This window comes from Melozone crissalis, unplaced genomic scaffold, assembly GCF_028551555.1.
Source record: "Melozone crissalis strain CALT ecotype California unplaced genomic scaffold, PUWL_Pcris_2 ptg000004l_1, whole genome shotgun sequence".
Taxonomy (NCBI): domain Eukaryota; kingdom Metazoa; phylum Chordata; class Aves; order Passeriformes; family Passerellidae; genus Melozone; species Melozone crissalis.
This window is the reverse complement of record NW_026535782.1, coordinates 41,132,657-41,150,032: the sequence shown is the minus strand read 5'-3', so window position 1 is coordinate 41,150,032 and position 17,376 is coordinate 41,132,657.

Below are 17,376 nucleotides of genomic sequence, written 5' to 3'. Positions count from 1 at the left end.
ACACAAACATCTGTAACACAGGTTTAGAAGTGATTACTCAGAGTCTACAACGCTTTGGATCAGAAAAGTGCAGGGCAAGCACTTTTATTTATTTAGGTGCTAGACATGTATGGTAATTACTCAGTGCTTGTGTGTTTGGGTGGCTTTCTAAGTTTGAAAAAAACCAGACTGCCACAAATCAGCCACCAGTAAAGATGTGTAAAGAAGAAGGAGCTGAGGTAGGGAAGTTTCTGTAGTGAGTCATGGCAAGATCACAAGTAATTTGCCAGTGAGTTCCCATCCTCATCCTTGTCTGTCCAAGCCATTTCTGTTGGGTGGCCTCCAGGCAGTCGTGCGCTGCTGATGCCAGCATCCAACAACCCTGTGCATGGCCCCCATCCTCACCTGTCTTCTGTGAGCAGCAGTGCACAGGTCCTCCTGCACACCTCTGGGAGCATCTTTTTTCCTCCCCAAAATCTACTCTTTGGGAAATCTTTCAAGGATTATCCAGAATGTAACAGAGATATATGTTGGGGCTGAAATGTAAGCTCTTCCTTTAGCAAGCCACACTGTTTTGATACAAGGAAAACCAAAAATCAATTTGCTCCCACTCCTTCTGCACACACATTGTCAGAAACATAGACTAAATTAATTGCAGGAACATCATGCACCAGAGGGGTAGGGAAAAAATTCAAAGCCTTGTAGTACAACTCTAACAGCATTTCATGTTCTCTAGGGTTTTCACTTGCAGTGACTCTGAATCAAGGTTTCAGTCACACAGAATTGATTGCCAATTTTTATTCTGCTCATTCCATGCTGAGGATGTGCACTTGACCTCTGCAAAAATACACTTTAAGGCCTCAATGAATCAGTGCTTTTTGAGTCTTGGAAATTTTTGAGGCTTCTTGAGCCTCTGAGCAGGCCCCCAAAATTATTTCTCTCTTTAGTCCTCTAATGACAAGCTTTTTCTTCCTTTCTTCTCTTGGGTCTGGATTAACAGATAGACACTATCCATCTGTGCCAAGGTCCCAGCTCCTGGGTGAGGTGATGAAATTGAAATTTCAGCTTCAGGAGCTGAGATTATTTCTTTTTATAAATTAAACTTTCAGTCTTTCATCATACTGAGAGGAAATTTGAAAACATCACCGACAAGATGTTGGCTGAAGTCTGGACATGCTGGAGCTGTAGATCAAACAAGAGGTGCACTGCACCATGCATCTCAACCAGGACTTAATGAGAAGGGTTATTTCTACAAGGGCTTCTTCCTGGTTTATGGCTGGGGTGGCCTTACACTGGCATATAAATCTGGCTGTTGGGGTAGACGGTCTGGCAGAGGTCTCTCTTACTCCCAGAGGTGTGGGAATCTCACAGCCCAATGACATCATATCAAGGATAGGGGACATTTGACATCATACTGAGGATGGGAGACTCCCCACCACTGAAGTGCCAGCAGAGAGTATTTTGGATCACCTTTAGAGGTGATTTGAAGGTTAGAAGATGCAGAGTGCATCTGGCTGCTGGCACAGAGCAGTGAGCCCCGCAAATGTGCCGTATTGTCCCTGGGGTCTCCTGCTGCAGCCTCTTTTGCAGGGCTGGTTAGAGGACAGGAGGACCTGACAATTTTGGAGAGCACCTGCCTCATGCCTCCCATCAGGAGTGCTGTGATCACTGCAATCTCTACCTGTTTGTTTCTGGGGGTGAATTTTTCCAGTTCAGTGACTGAGGTGGAGGAGAAGGAAGTAAAATGTCCTGATAAAGCTCTCCAGGTGCTTGTGAGCAAAATGCTTGTCTTGGAAAATGAATCCACCAATATTTTATGCAACCAAACATCTTAAAACACATGATGATGAATGTTCTCAGTAGATCTTCTCTATAGGATTATCTTCTTCCCAGAGCATGTTGGAGCCTGGATGTGTTAGACTCCTGGCCCATGGAGCTTTGGTGAGGGGACACTTATTTTCTCAGCTTTGAGTGAGGAACTTTGTCAGATAAAACTGCAGCAAGCAGTTAGCAAAATTCTGATCACTTGCTTTGCCATCAGTGTGTGCATCTTCTCGAACAGAAAGATTTTGCAGCCATCATTTGGACACTTTCAACCCCCACACCATGCCAGTAGATTGTTCTGGTTTTTTTGTAATAAAAACCACTTTGGATCCAACTTATTACAAGTATTCACTTCCTCTTACTATCTTCTTTCTTTGTTTGTTTGGGGTTTTTCCCTTGAGAAAGCGAAAGTAATTTGCCTGTTCTTGCAAGATCTGATTTGCCTACTCCCTTCTCCAGGACTGACACACGGCTGCTGGGACGAGGAGGTGACTGAGGGCTTTGCTGCAGCTGAACACCGAGCAGAGAGCCCCTTGCAAAGTTGTGTGTTATGTAGCGGGAAATGCTAAATATGATGAAACAGTTTCAGGGCTCAGCGTTTCAGCAGCCGATTACTCCCAGTCCAGGATGAATCACCCTGGAGCTGCTGCAACCTCAGGCAGGTGCCGCCTCCAGAGCCCTCCCACCACCTTCCCCACGGCCTTCCCCACCCCCTTGCAATGTTTTATCCAGCAGCAGCAGCAGCAGCAGCAGCAGCAGTAGCAGCAGCAGCCGCCACACGGGCACTCTTCTCACTCAGCACTCTGCTCTCCCTTCAGTTCCTGCACGATGGCTGGAGCCTGTCTGGCATGGTGGGACATTGCTATGGACTTACTAGATAGCACCAGCAAAACAGGAGAGGGAAACTCTAGCTGGGAAGTTTTAGGGTCTCTCAACCATCTCCAGGTCTCCCTGAGCCTGTGCAATTTCCTGAGAGCAGAATCTGCTGCTGTTGGATATACCCCATTCTCTGGAGAGGCAGAGGGATGCAGCAACCATCCAATAAAGCAATAAATCCAAGCTGAAGTAAAAGGGCCTGTAGGGTCAGCCTCACTCAGAGAAGCACAGAAACCACAATCACAGGGTAGGGGTGAGCTTGAGAGGGAGCTGATAACCCCAGTGAGTTCTGCAATCTGTTCATATGCTGCCCACATTGATGGCTGCTGTCTGGTCCTGGGGTTTAACATGTCCATGGGGTGTTCCTGAGGAACTCAGAATCCCAGCTCATCCCTGTTTTGTCCTGATTGACCCCAAACCAACACATCTCTTGGGGTAGTAAGGGGTTGAACATGCTCACCATCAGGTCTCCCACAGGCAGTATTTTGAAGACAACTTCACATAGGTACTGCCAAACAGTGTGGTTGGGAGATGTGTCCTCTTCTTTGCACAACACCTTCTGGGTCCCCAGGGCTCCTCCTTGTCCCACTGTGCCATGAAAACTGGGATTAGTATCAGCTGCAGAGGCTGTCCCACCCAGAGGCATCACCATCCACTTCTGGATATCCTGCTCACACCACTCTGAGACCTACTTGTAGCTCCAGAAAACAGACATTTGAGGGGCTGCTGCAGGGTAAGTTTGTGACTCAGTCCAGTTAAATGGTGGTTTGTGATTGAGCTGGAAACTGTTTGAAACTGAGTCCATCAGCAAAGTTGGGTGATCAGAAGATGGTTGGTTTTATAGTTTGAGACAGGTTATTTAAAAAAAGAAATAAGCCATCAATGATGTGATATTTGATTGATTTGTCCTGAATTCAATGGCTGTTCTTTAAATTCCCTAAGACTAAAATAAAGTAAAATAGGGTTTTTCAGCCTCCTTTTCTTTATCGAAAAAGATAAGATACCAAGTCAAGGTACTGAGCTCTACCAAGAGATCCTGCTGCAAACCTGGCCCTCCATTCCTTGCCTCTTCCCATTGCCACACCAAGGGCTAGATGAAAAAGAAAGGTTCTTTCCAAAGGGACTCAACCAAACAGGTTCACAATGTTGTGGTTCTGCACATAAAACTGAAAGTTTTATCAAAACCTGCTGTTGATATACCCTGTGCCATTTAAGCACATTTCTTAAGGAATGCTGCTGTTTTAGAACACCAAATCTAAGAGCATCCTGTCATGCTCTATAAGTAAAAACATTAGGATATCTAAAAAAAAAGTAGTTTATTTTGACTATCCAGAATGAATGAACACTAGCAACCAAACTATATGAAAACACAACTAAAACCATAGTCCTTATTTTCTGTATTTGAAAGCATTCAGTTTTTCTCCCCAGTAATCTCTTGGTTATTAGTAATATGGCAGCTCTTTTTAAACTACATTTTGAAAAATAAGACTTCCTCATTGATAATCTCAAACCTTCAGAGCAAACCATGAGTTCCCAACCAAAGAGCTCTTCCCGTGTCAGCACAAGATGCCAAATTTTGAAGCACAACAAAAGTAGGGAGAGGTATTTAAATTCCTTTGAAAGAAAATAACTCCCTAAAATATTACTATCAAATGCAGAAGTGCTAACATTTGTCAAAGCTGAACAGATCTTCACCTCCTCAGACTGCTGTGCCAGAGGGACCAGAGCAGGTGGAAGAATATGCAGAAGGCAAGGAATAAAAACTCTCTGACAAACAGAGGCAGAAGCCCTGGAGAGGGAATGGGCAAAGAAGGATACAAATACAAGTTATGATCCTTCATTAAAATAATCATCAAATCAGAAGTGCTATGACCTGGTAGGTAAAAGCTTTAGTTTATAGGCGGGGAGGAGTGACCACTAGGGTTTTAAATGTCCCCTGGTGCTAAATAAGCAGTGAGCAAAGGTGGGTGCATTTACCATGTGCACACTCTGAGGCTTCAGCACCATCATGCTCCTCTGTTTCATTCATCCCCTGGTTGAGTTGGGAGCACCAAAGAGGAGATCTGCCTGGGCTATCCACAGGTCTGCTCCAGGGCAAAACTCCCTTTAGGCCCTAAGTGTTCTGGTCCATCCTGTTTGGCTCCTGCCAGTCCCCTGAGAATCAGGGCAGGGGAGCCTGTGGGCAGCTCTGCTGCTCCTCTCAGTGTCACAGCCGCCCCAGCTGGATCATGGGGAGCAGTTTGGTGAGTTTTGCATCCAAAGCAGGGGGCTAAGTAAAAAAATTTCTCTTTCTCTCGATGTTCTAGAGCAGTATGACAATGACACAATTAATAAAAAGTCTCTTTTAATCATTAAATAAATAAGAGTGCAACAGTGAATCACATAGATTTCTGAAAGTTTTTCTCGCAGTGATTCAAAACCACACACTAGCGAATTTGAATGAAAATCACTGAAAATGTAAAAACTCCAGAAGCATTTCTGAAGATTGAGAGAGGTGGACAACAGATCATAAAGCTGCACACAGTCGCCATAGCAACGGGGCTTCCGAAAGGATGCAGGGGAGCCTCAGCCTTCAGGAGCATCACCAACCTCCACCACACCAGGAGAAGCAGGTGTGTCCCAAAAGCGAGGCTGGGAGTTGTCCTTCAAAGGGAGGATGTCCCTTCAGGGAGCCAGGTGGGAGACTGTGCAGAGAGAGTCCTTCCTGCTGGCCCCCTTGCCAAAAGAATCACTGAGCAGATGTGGAGAGTTTGGGATCTTGGGAAGAGACCTTCAGAAACATGGCCTTAGGACAGAGATTGAGTTGTCTGGGCTTACCTCAGGCAGTGAGGATGGGAGGTGATCTCAGTGTCTTCAGCAGCCCAAATTTCTATTTGAGACTGAGACCTGAAGAACTTAAAAAAACCCAAATACATTAAAAACCAACAGAGACTAGAAATCAACCACCTTGGCTCCAAAAAAATCTTCTCTGTCATGCACTGATGAAAAAAAGAGCACTGAACACTTCTGACTCCAGCATGGGGCACTGTTCAAAGAAGACTTAATCTCATAGGGTAAAATCAAGATAAGTAAGGGAAAGGGTATCTCTGCTACCCAATAAATAGAAAAAGCTATTGATAATTATTTTCAATAAAGTCAAAGTCCCAAATACTTTTTTTTATTATCAGCCTACAGTGAATAAACTGCTGCTGAATAGGCAGCCAAGAAAGGGAATGAGATGCAGTCCTGAAAGAAAACAGCGGTTAGGGAGCACAGAGATGAGGTAAATGTTTTCAATTTCATTGTGCAGGAGCAATTTCACCCAGCACTAACTGACAGTAGTGGTTAATTTGGGGAGTTAGTGATGGATATGCCAGGACCCCCCAAGTTTGAAAAGGCCAAAGTAGTTCCTAGGAAAAGGGAAGACAAGAGAAACCAAGGGAATCATAGACCAGTCAGCCTAGCTATAACTCTTCAGAACAAATAATGAATTTATTTGTAAACATCCAGGAGATGACAGAGATGAGAAGCCATCTTGGATTTGTCAAGACCAAGCCATACCACACCAACCATCTTTCCTCCCAAAGCAGACTAACAGCAAAACCTCCAGAGGTGCAGCAGCTCAGCTCCAGACAGGCTGTGGCCCAGTCTCATGAAATGTCCTGCTAAAGCAGGCAGAAAAACACACTTGATAAAATTAGTGGAGGGCCAGTGGCAAAGCCCTGTGCTGATCTGGACTTTAAAAGTAATTTATTTTCCAAATAAAAGGGTGGACCAAGTGAGAGCGAGCCAGGATCTGTCCTGGTCACAGGCCTTTACATGGCTATCATGTAAATTATTTGCCTGAAAAATCAGGTTGATTAAACCTGCAGATGACCCAAAGCTGTGTCATGCTGCAAATAACAAAGATAACTCTCCCTAAAAATAATATGAAAGAGGCTTTATAAAACAAAATAAGAGATTCAAATTTCAGCTATGCTTACTAATAGCATCTTGGAAAGACTGAATATACATATAGATGAGATCAGTCAAAATCCTTAGCTACATATCACCCTAAATCAGGAAATTACTTTCTACCAGAGCACTGTGCAGAGCTCACCCCCTGATTTGTGCTGTCTCTGCAAAAGGAGAACCAGAGCATCTTTTATTTTGCATTTTAATTTTTTATTTTTAAGGCCCACATATTGCCTCAGGCATGCTATAACTCACATTGGTGACAAAGAAATGTGAAAAGCCTTCCACTACATGACCAGCAAGCCTGGGGCCTCCATGAACTGGGAATTCAAATACATTTTGACCCTTGCTTGGACTGGACATTGTGGAATGAGAATATACCCAAAGTAGAGTCAATGCTGAGAAAACTTTAATGGTCAAATAGTAATTAATGTAACAGTGTTTTGTAGGTTTAGATAGAAGCCATGACAGTAAGGGAGAAAATTTCCCCAAATTAGCATCCCAAATCTTTTCCATTAAGAAATTCACAATATTGAAACTGTAGGAAGAACTAGCACAAGGAAACTGTACTAAGGAGAAAGTGTGCTAAGCAGGACACCAGGTATTCTTCTAAAAGCTGGGATATTTCCATCGACAGCATGTGATACTCCCTTTACCTCTGCTCCAGGACAAACTTCCACCTTACTGGCAAGGCTTCCTCCTACACATCTGCACTTTATATTACAGATATATGATCAAAACTGATCAGACAAAATTAAAGATCACTTGCTGGTGGGACTTCCTGACACAGCTCATGAGGGACCTGGATGACAGATACCATCCAAAGCACCAGGGTTCACAAGTGGCCTGACAGCCCTACTGTGTGAACCCAAGGCTGATTTAAGTAGAAGCACAAATAATAATGATACGAGAAACGTACTCCACTACCCAAAATAAAAACATGAACATGCTGCCTTGGTCTGGATAACACACACAGAGGAAGATGAGCTAGACTTGAGGGAAGGAAGGCTCTCATGGGGCTGGGCAGGCTGCAGCCTGCTCTGGGGCCACGTCAGACTCCAGGCTGTGTGCCCAGAGGAAGCCTTCAGTGCTGTGCTTGGTGTAATGAAGAAATATGGATGTGAATTAAACCCTCCAAGGAATGATGAAATTACACTGTTTGTTTTTACCTTTGTTTTAATTAATCAATTCCATCTCTTCTTGGTTTTCTCTTGGTATGAATGGGTGACCAGGTGTGCTTGTGTGAAAAATACCCTTGGAGGAATACTAAAACAAAGTAGTAAATTAGTTAAGATGGCAGGTTTTGGAGCTGAAAACAAGATTATTCAGAAGTAGCCAGGCTTACCTAACCACCCCTTCTACTTTGGCAGTGGAGAAAAACTGGGCCACTTGTGAAACAGGGTATATATAAACAATAAATGTTAATATATTTTAAAGTAAAATTAAGGTTTAAGAAAGACATGTTAAAGGAAAGTTACTGTGGTGATGCCTGTCACGTTATATCCCCAAACACAGTGAAAACAAGATTACCATATGAGCTGGGTCATACAGCTTGGCAAAAAATCCAGACTGGATATCCCCCTTCAAAGCAGGAGAGGTATCTCCTTCAATATCCTTATGTCTTTCAAAGGCCTATGTTCTTCACTGCTGGAAAGCTCACTGGGGTTTTAGCCTGAAAAGACTCTGCCTCCTCCTTGAAATCTTCCTAGACAAGATTAAAATCTAAGTAATTCCTTCAGTGGCAACCTCACAAGTCAGTTTGATAGATACACAACCTGTTGGTCAGCTATTTGAATCTACTGATTTATTGATTTGATTTTAATCGTGATCTCGGTGTGATCACTTAATTGATCTGCCTTAATACTTAATTAGCTTAGTAGAAATAATGAATTAATCTACTGATATCCTTGCTCAGGTGTTCCTTCATGTGATCATCCTTTTTAATCACCTCTGCAGGGAATATACAAGATAGGTTTACACTATTAAAGTCACTGAGGTCACAGACCTGAGGGCAGGAGTAAATTTGGGTAGGGCATATGCCAGCAGCTCAGCTCTGCATCTCTCCAGCCAGCACCTCATACACCCTGTGAACAAACTCATCTCCAGGCACGTTTGGTCTTCCAAAGATCTTGCTACACTGCTGAATGAAGGGCAAGGAGGGCTTTGCAGTCTCAGAAGCAGTCAAACATTTCAAGGACATCTTTCTCCATGGTTCACAACCAAAGAGGAGTGGATTGGGCATCCTGGGGCCCACAGTGGATGATTTATGCTCCCTTAGCCTTCACTCATGAGCACAGAAAGCTCTGACTCTCAAACTCTTTAGGGAAAAAGTTGTGACTGAATTAAACAGAAAGTAAGATTTTGAACTGTAAGATTCTGAACAATACAGAACTGAGGTGACAAGCATCCCATACTGTTCTTTATTTTTTGCATTGTCACAGTTCTTGGATACCAGGAGAGATCACACACTCCTGTGGGATAGGTGACACACAAAAACCAAGTCTCGATGGACTTTTATGTGAGGTGGATGGGTGGTGGAAGGAAATGAACAGCTGAAATCACAGAAAATCACTCAGTATTTCCATCTTGATGGTTAAAATTTGAGCAGAAGAGCTGAGACTTCATGCTTGTCACACAATGTGAGTGAACAGAGAAGGAACTGGGCTGGTGCTCATGGAGTAACCCACCATCATAGCATGAGTTCCCACTGCTCCCAGTGCCCAGGCAACTCTTTTCAGGATTGATGCTTTCAGATTCAGGTCCAATGTATAACCACAACAGAATGAGCAGAAAAAGAATAAAGAAAAAAAAAGAAAGGAAAAAAAAAAAAGCTTGAAAAGCTCATCTTACCAACGCTGAGTGGGTAAGGGATCCAGCTTTCCTTACCTTTCCAGCTAATTTTGTTCTTTACAAATATTGCTGTTAGTTTTGTGAGAAAGTCAGGAGACATCATCTGAACTGGCTTAGGAATTATAAACAAGCATTTTAATTTTTCTTTAAACTGGAGAAGCTGCTAGAGGCCTGTTTTGCAGGCAGTTTAAGCCCATGGAAGGATTTAATCGGGCTTTGTTTGCAGGCGTGGCGGCAGCCTCTTTTAAAGTCATTCCTCTGCTCAAATCAAGCCTTGCCCCCGTCAGATTTTAACCACTGCTGCCGAGGTTAGGCACGAGGATGGGCTGGGGACGTCCCTGGTCCCTGCTGCAGTCACATACCACTCGTTGGTGCTGGCGCTGGGAGCCGGGCTGCTTCACTGTTTCCACTGCCGACTGTTTGCAAAAACGCAGGAGAGGAGCTGGGAATGAACAGAGCAATGCAGAGTCGGGGAGGGAGGGGTTTGGTGGCTGGGCTGGAGTTAGTCACCGCAGACTTCCATTTCCAGATCGTGAGGAAGGACTCAAGCCATTTTAGGCATTTTCTTGGACTTCCTTCTCTGCTTTTAATTGAAATACCCAGGAGGGATGGAGGAATCCACAGGCCTATTTTGCACTGATGTGGGATCCTTCTGTGCAAGCACAGACGTGCTCCCCCTTCATATTGTAGAGTCAGACCACTGTTGTCAGTCCTTGGCTCAGTTCCTGTGCATGGCAACAGGGAATCTTCCACACATCTCACCTTCTGGAAGCTGATGCACTCCTCTGTGGAAGGTGCTCACCGTGGTGAAAACAATTTTTAAAGAATTTTCTTGCAGAAGCTAACTATGTTGGGATGGCTTGACTATTCACAACAAAACACATTTAATTCTGATACCTCTGAGGTATATAAATATACATATACTTTTATCCATTTGTATCTGTAAGTGGCACAGATAGGAAGACATACGAACCAGCAAATTGCAAAATCACAAGAGGCTTTGAACACCCGTGTTCCTTTTCAGCAGGGCCTCAGATGCCTACATCTAGCAGAGTAAACAAGAAAAAACCCTGCATACTGCCAAGACAACTGACACATCCAGCTGCCAGACTTTTCACTATGCTTCTCACTCCGGTGCTGTAAGTTTTGCATCTCCCCTTGACCAGCAGCACTGTCCTTTTTGGCAGAGCAGCTGTTTGGGACATCATCCCCAGGATGTGCTGGGGGGGCAGGCAGCAGGCATGCCAGGAGCACATCCAGCATGGCCAGGCAAAGTCCCCTCTGTCCATTCCCAAACATGGGGCCCATGCTCACTGTGCAGGGCAGCAGCAGCAGCAGCAGCAAAAATGGGATTTTTTTGTGTGGTTGATGTTACAAAGCTTTTTTCCTCCTGCTGAGACAAAAGAATTTTCTCTGTCCAGGGGAGCTCAGTGTCCGGGTCACCCAGAGAAGCTTCTCCTGGGCTTGGTGCTTGGCTTAGCAGCACTGCGCAGAATGCCCATGGCCAAGCCCCTTCACAAAGGGACCAAACATCTGCACAAAATACTTATTTATCACATGGTGAAAGAATCAATATTTCTGGCCTTTTGTGATGCTGATTGTGCACCTCCAGCTTTGTGTTCTGCTTTCTTGAAGCTGATTCTTAATTAGCAACAAAATTGCAGTCACAGAAACACTGAGGACAAAGGAGTAACATCAACCTTGAAATTGTTACTTTTATGACCACTAGAAAAGCTCTCTACCTTCCCCTAAAAGCTACTTAAATGTTTCTGCACTTCTAAAGAATGATAAACAAGTCCTTGCTAACAGAGTATCGTGACAACCTCGACCTTCCTTTCCCATTGGGGCCCGTTGGTGTATGAAATGATGACCAGTCCAGCCATCTCAAAAGGTTTTAGTTTTACTCCCAGGTGGTTGCACCTTTATTGTGGTGCCTGTGCTGGACTGGGCGACTGGCCTTTCCGTGACACCCCACTGGTTTGGTTTGTGACCACCTCCACTGGATCTTCAGCATCCTGAATGCACTGAATCTGGAGGAGCATCCTGTGGCACGCTTCTCCCATGTCTGTCCTGCAATTAGGAAGGCATCTGAGATGGCAAAAGAGGTTGGAGTAAGTATCTCAAATCAGCCCATCAACCTCTGCCCTGCTAAAATAATCGTTCCAGGGCTTGAGGCAATGTAGGAGCACAAGGAGAAAAAGTGTGCTGCTGGGGTGCTGCCACAGCTTCTGCACTCTGGCTGCTCTCTTGGTGCCTTTTAACAGCAATGCACCATCAGGGGTGATGCTCCCTTCTCCAAGGCTTGCAGGCCTCACATGAAGGACAGGCAGGGAATGAGAACTGAATGTCTGGTGCCGCCTGATGTCAGCATCCCTTGCTACAAGAGACCAAAAATAAAAAAAAAAAAAGGAAACAAAAACAAACAAACAACTTGTAGGTGATTAAATGTGAGGGTTCACAAGCACAAGGAATTTCTGGGAAGAGAAGTGATAAGTCTGTGTAAATTAGGAAGGTAGGGAACTGAGGATTAACCCTATTGTTTTACACACAGTGGTGGCATTAGAATCAATTGTATTCTGATGTTTGTGGTTAATAATTAACTTCTACTTCTGCATGAAGAAGGAAAGAATTCATGCCAAAAAGCCAAGAATGTACAAGATCTTTTTAGAGAAAAGCAGGAAAAAAATAAAGAAAAAAGAAACCAACCAGACCTATATTTCCTGTGGATTTTTTTTCTTCTATGGCAGCTGCAAAACCAGTTCATTTTGTGTTAAGTAAGTGTATTATCCTGTGAACAACGGGTCCCATTAGCTTTGTCAGAAGGCCAATACCCTCTATACTAAAACCCTCTTGATTCAGTACATTTCCCTGTCACAGAGTAAATTTCTGCTTGACCCCATTGAAGAAATTACTTTAAATCTTGAAACATAAAAACTATTACAGCAAGAAAAAAAAGTTACCTTTTTCCTCTCGTTGCATTTTGATTGCAGACATCAAGCACCACATTGCAGTCCAGCATATAGAAAATGTTGTAGCAAGTAAAAAAAATCAATTAAGAAATACTGAGGAAATAAAAAACAAGAAAGGAAGGGATTGTATGGCAGTAATACATGTACTCTGTTCTTTATAAACATATGTGTGCTGTGGATTTGTGTCTGTGGGACAATTCAGGAAACAAATGAAAAGATAAGTTTTGGGTTGAAACTCAGCAGATTTCAAAGTGCATTGTTTATACCCTCTGCAGTGCAATAAAGCTTATCAAGAACTTTTCCATTGGATACAAGAGTCAAAAGAAATAAGAGGAATGTGAACAGTATGCTTCCTTTGGGTTGCTACAATATCTGTAATTCTTTCAGCACAGATTTCCCATGTTAGCTTAAGCTGTGTCTCACAACGATCATTTTTAGCAGATAATCGTAAATACTTTGCTGAGCTGACTGAGTTGTTCAGAAATTTGCCATCATTTCACTCTCCACAAGCTCAAAGCATGTGGCAAGTTCAAGGGCCCTTAATTAAAAATATAATACTTTCATTCTAGAAGCTCTTGCTTGCATCCTGGTAATACTCTGGGATAAATCAACTGCTGATGTAAATGCAATTAATTTCAGTGTAATTTCATTTAGAAGCAACAAGAGTACTACATTTTTATTTAATGATTTGAATGTGCTTTCTGTAAGGAGGAGTAGGATCATCTCCCCCTTACACAGGGCAGAGCTATGCCTGGGAAGTGGGAGGCAGAGATTTGACCAGCCCTTGGTAAAAGCTGGGAGAGCATGCAAGCCTCTCACTCTGATCCACATTTGTGCTTTCAGCATGAACCAGGACATGGAAATGACACACAAAGCACCACACATTTCACACACGAGATTTGGCTCTAGATCACCAGACCTCAAAGCTGCAATATTTCCTAGGCAGAATGTACTTCTGCCCGTCTCTTAAATTGAAAGGTCAATTTTTGTCTTCTTTTCCTATTTTGCTCTTGTAAAGGAAGACAGCATGGCATGTTTGTTAGAACTATAATGTTGCATTTGCTAATTAAATAAAGTGGGGTTTTTTGGGAGAACTTCTATTAAGCAAAACCATGTGTTCCAGGGAGGAAACATTCTTCTGGTAAACAGCTGAGCCCTTAACATTTAGCAACATAACTCTGTGTTTGCAGCTATTGAAAACTGTGTGACCGAGGAAGCCTGTGTTTCTGAGACTGAGGACTGAAAGCATTTTGCTTGCTGTCAGAATGCCAGCCCTCTCTTTTATGTATACACCAAAAGCAAGCATGAACCAACTATTGGATGGTTGCTTCTTATGGTTTTAATAAAATTTGTCTCGTATCAAAACGCTGCTGGGTTTTAATGTTGACGCCGCGCTGAGCAATGTTCTCTGCTCTGGCACAGCTGGCTCTTGCTTTCCAGAAATATAGCTGCACCCTGGCATTACTTGTAAAAATTGCAGCCTTCAATCATTTCCTCATCCCTCTGGCCTGTGCCAGAAGGACCCTCCATGCACAGATCTCCTTGCTGGTACAAAGAAGGGGGTCATTCCTCCTCCCCCCACAGCTGCTGTGCGAGCAGGGCTGTGGTGACAGGAGGTAGCTAGGGAACAAAGTTACCTGCCAGACATGAACAGCAGCCCTGGAAAGCTCAGGGAAAAAAGATAATAGAGCTGGAAACTGCAAGCAGAAACGGGACTGAGAGAATGGGAGTGCCCTGTACCTGGCTCTTGCTTTCCATTCCAAGAGTCCACATCTTTCAGAGACACTCGAAGGGCCACAGGGCTGTGGGTCAAATCCTGCTGAGGGGGAGCAGGGAAGTTTTATTTGGTATAAGGGATTTCCTGAGCAGCATTAGGAAGTGGGGCATGCTGGCTGGGTGACTTTGAGATCTTACACTGCTTCTCCATCCAGCAGCTGGAAGGGGAAGGCCACAGTCCCAGCTCCCTCTGGGCCGAGGGAGATGATCATTGCTCATCTCACTGAAGCTGGGCTGCTGAGCTCTGGGCATCACATTGACCTTTGCAGTACAAAGGGATCTTATCTCGTTCTTTGTAGCCCTCAAAGCAGCTGGGCATGCTAACAAATTTCAGTAACTACCAGCTAAGGCCAAACAAGATCCCACGATAAAACTTCAAGGCTCTGCATTCCTCTCTTATTGCTTTCCTGAGCAGATTCTCATTTTAACTGGACTTATGGTACTTTCATCTAGTTATCTTAAAGTACATAACAACTACTGTAATTACCGACAATGATGAGCTAATCAATTCTTCTAGGTATTATTTTCAAGGGATAAATATTACTATCCTTGCTGTAAGAATGGGAAAACTGAAGCAAAGAGGACAAGTTTTTGGATGAATAGGTGTGTTTTACTTTAGAATTATAATATCCTCCTGGTTTTATTTGTATAGGTTTATGTATTTGCTTCTTAGTATGCTTTATGTTCTGTTATTGCTTTCCAGTAATGTTACTTGTCAGGGGTTGTGTGCATGTACTAAGGTTCATTTAATAAAACTGTAGTGATTTCAGAAAACTTAACAAACATTGAAGAGTTTTTTGTCATTGTTTATATATACGTTTGATGTATCGTAACCCTATTTTCCTGGTTTTTCCTTCTCTTCCTCCTTCTTTTATTTTTGATGCTATTTTTTTAGAAAAAGACTGTAAATAATGTTTTCCATTTATTTTCCATATATTTCAGCTTGCATTTAAATCTCTAATATGAAAAGCCAACTGAATATGACCTTCTAATGTCTAAAGAACTAAGATATTCTACTGGGTAGGAAGCTTGCAAGGCAGAACTATGGCTTTACTAAAGTATCAGTTAACCACTTATAATTAACATTCAGAAGATATATGTTGCTTTGGTAGCATTTATCTAAGAGTTTAAATTTCCCACAGTTCAGGTATGCATCCCTAAACCCTTTTCAAGGACAGATAGGTAGCCAGACCAGAGGCTTAACCGCACCATTACCACAAAAAAAAACCAAAAAAACAAAAAAGACTCTATTTTGTTGTCAGGTGAACTGAATAGTAGGATCTAGTTGTTTAGTAAGGGCCTGACTTCTAAAAGCATTTAGGTATTTATGTGCACTTCAGCGTCTTTATAAAGCCAGCAAGTTAAAATAAGTCTCAGCTGTGTTAAAAAATTGCTTCACTAACAAGGGAAACAACAATCTGAAAAAAAATTGAGGTAATATAAAACCTCTATAACTGGAATATTTTGGGAAATTTAGAAACAATAAAAGGCAAAAACCTGTGAGAACCACTAACATAGTTTCTAAGGTGTCACTGTTAAGTTTTAGGCTGTTAGTCCTGACAACTTTGGTTCTGAACTTTCTGTTCTCTCAGTTTATTTTCCTGAGGCTTATTTGTCATTTGCAAGGCTCCCTCCACCTCTCTTAGGGTGTTGCCCATACCTTCCAGACTTTTCAGGAAGGCTAATCCAATCTTTGGGCATTTTTGGAGTGGTTTGTGTTTCCCTTTTTGTGCTGGGGGAGACAAGAACAATCTTGCTTAAAATAAAACCCAAACAAGGGAAGCTGAAGAGTGGGAGTATGTGAGGGAGCTGGTGGATAACTTACAGGGCTGTGAGTCTCCTCCTGTCTGTAGGCTTCTCTTGTAGGCTGCAGTATGGATTCTGTGTTTAGTCTAGGCTCTTCCCAAATACCTGCTGCGGCTCTTAGGTGGATTGCAGAGAGCTCGGCCCTGAGGGTGAGCGGCAAGGGAAGTCCTCCTCGCAAATGTCCGGTTTTGGATCAACACCCCCCGATTCTCCGTCAAAAACATGCACGTGCCTGCATTTCCCTTCCACTCCTATCTCGTAATGGTGTGCGGCCCGACGGAGTCCAAACGCACCGAAGGGAAATGCCGGGATGGGGCATTTCCTCACGGAGGAGCCCTCAGAGATTTGAGGAAAACTCGTGGCGGGCCCGTAACCTCTGGTACGGCTCGGGGGCTGAGAGGGCTGGCGAAGGACCGCGCCACTGTCACCTGCGCCTGCGACAGCCCCTCTGAGGGGCGGGAGCGCTGTCAGGACTCCGCGGTCCCTCACACCGTGCCCTGCGCCATCCCCGGCACACGCGGGGCTCTGGCAGAGAGCGCGGGGCTTGTGGGCTTATTTACCCTTTGGCGTAAAATTGTGGTGTTTGGGGGTTTTTGTTTTGTAACGCCAACGGGAGCCTGAGGCAGCTCTGGGGATGGGCAGTAGATAGCGCCCCCAGATGAGGAGGAATTTATTCACAGAAAGGGCAATTCGGCATTGGGAGCTGCCCAGGGAGGTGGTGGAGTCTCCCTCCCTGGGGGTGTTTAACGAAAGACTGGACGTGGCACTCAGTGCCATGGGCTGGCTGACATGGTGGCGTTCGGTCACAGGTTGGACTCGATGATCTCAGAGGTCTTTTCTAATCTAATTTATTCTGCGATTGTGTGATTCTCGCATTCACTCGCCCACCTTGGGGACCTCGGGATGCGGGCCCCGTTCCCCGGCCCCTTTGCTCGCTGGCCTGGGGCTGCCGGCCGGGCTGCCATGTCTGTGGCGCAGCACGGCCCGGGACCGGCGGCAAGAGCGCCCCGCCCGCCGGCGCCGCGGGGAATCGGCCGGGAGCCGGCGGCCGATTGAGAAGGAAGGAAGGAGGGAGGGCGGCGGCGAAAGAACCGCGCTCTTCCCGCCAGCGCCTCAGCCCACCGGGCCGGGCAGCAAACACGGGATAGTGCAGCAGACCGGGGCGGCCACAGGGTCCGGCTAGGCTCCCCTGGGCCTACGCCGCGCACTTTTGGGCCGACAGATAAGGGCGTGTGGGGCGGGGCAGGAAGAAGGAGCCTTTTTTTTTTTTTTTTTCCTGCTTTTTTTTAAGGGAAAACCCTTCGCCTTTAAGGGGCGGGGCCACTGGAGTTTGCGGAAGAGGCCGGACAAATGCGAGCGCTGA